A 1,783-nucleotide genomic window follows, 5' to 3' on the forward strand; every position below is an offset into this window, starting at 1 on the left:
AGGCTACAGTTCATGGAGTCACAAAGAGTTAGACACGACTGAATAGACTTAGCACGCACATACAAAAAATAGATATTACTTGAATAATGTACCTCTTTATCATCTAACTTAACTGTGATTCTGGAGAAGATTCTTGAGACGCCCTTGGACAGCAAGGAGATCAAACCAGTCCATCCTAAAGGAAATGAATCCTGAATATTCATTGGAAGGACTGATGCTGAAGCTCCAATACTTTGGCCACCTGATGAGAAAAGCCAACTCACTGGAGAAGACTCTGATGCTGGGAAAGATTGAAGGTGGGATGAGAAGTGGACGACAGAGGATGAGATGGTTGGATGGCATCAGTGACTCAATTGGACGTGAGTTTGAGCAAGCTCTGGGAGTTGGTGATGGACAGGGAGGCCTGGCGTGCTGCAGTCCATGGGGTCGCAAAGAGTTGGACATGACTGAACAACGGCTATCATCTAACTTAAAAAAATCTAACCTGAAGGGAAAGCTTTTTGGGGCACTATATTTTCACCCTAGGTTTCTCTTTTGCCAACTATTTCTGTTGAAAGAATATAGACATTTGTACCCTAGGATTTAGAATAAAAGCTTCTATGTGAATCAGAACATGCAGCTAAATTTATTCATTTTGTGAGTGTGAGTGAAGTGAAAGTCGCTCAGTCGTGTCCAACTCTTTGCAACCACGTGGACTGTACAGTCCATGGAATTCTCCAGGCCAGAATACTGGAGTGGGCTGCCATTCCCTTCTCCAGCGGATCTTCCCAACCCACAAATAGAACCGGGGTCTCCTGTATCACAGGTGGATTATTTACCAACTGAGCTATGAGGGAAGTCAGGAATGTGAGTGTGAGCATTACATCATTAACATAGGAATACAGGAGAGTCATGCTGCATTTTCAGATAATTGGCCACTTTGTTAACTATGCTACCTTTTCCTTAATTAAAAATACTCCAGGAACCATAATTAAGACTGAAACTGTATTCGCCCCTCCCTCTCAGTCACATTCATCACATCACAGTTACTGCTGAACAGGAAAGTGGTTTTAGAGGGAAAACTAAGAAACATTTTGGCTTGAATGCAAGTGATTCCCTTTATGGTCTGGAAACTCTAAGACCTGAAGTTATCTAAATCAAGTGAAGTTTAAGTTTTAGGGCCACGTACTGAAAACCATTTCTCTTCCTTACTCCCGTGACCTCTGACTGTTATGATCACATGAAGAAGTGAAGTCACTCAGCCGTGGCCGACTCTTTGCGACCCCATGGACTGTAGCCCACCAGGCTCCTCCATCCACTGGATTTTCCGGGCAAGAGTAACTGGAGTGGGTTGCCATTTCCTTCTGCAGGGCATCTTCCCAACCCAGGGATTGAACCGGGGTCTCCCATGTTACAGGCATACTCCTTACCGTCTGAGCCACCAGGGAAGTCCCTTGCAGATATGGTTGTGTCGGCGGGGGGCGGGTGGGGGGCTGGTGGGGGGGGTGGGGGGCGAGCGGGGGGTCTGAAGAGGGTGCTTGTGAGGCTCTGCCTTTCAGAGCTCCCGCGGGCTGTGGGCTGCTGCCTCAGGGTCATCTCCTCGGGGCCCAGCATCCCTCCTCACGTGTCCTTCCCCTACCCCCAACCCCCTGATGGCGGGACCTCAGCCAGGCAGGAGTCCCTGCTGGCAAACCCTTCCCTGTAAGACTTGCTGATTTTTAAGTAGGGACATCACTCGAGGAAGAAATGGTACCCTCTTGACTCCTCACCCAGAGTGCGCCGCTCACCGCTGAGCAGCGAGGGC

The sequence above is a fragment of the Bos taurus genome, chromosome 20 (assembly GCF_002263795.3).
Source record: "Bos taurus isolate L1 Dominette 01449 registration number 42190680 breed Hereford chromosome 20, ARS-UCD2.0, whole genome shotgun sequence".
NCBI classification, from domain to species: domain Eukaryota; kingdom Metazoa; phylum Chordata; class Mammalia; order Artiodactyla; family Bovidae; genus Bos; species Bos taurus.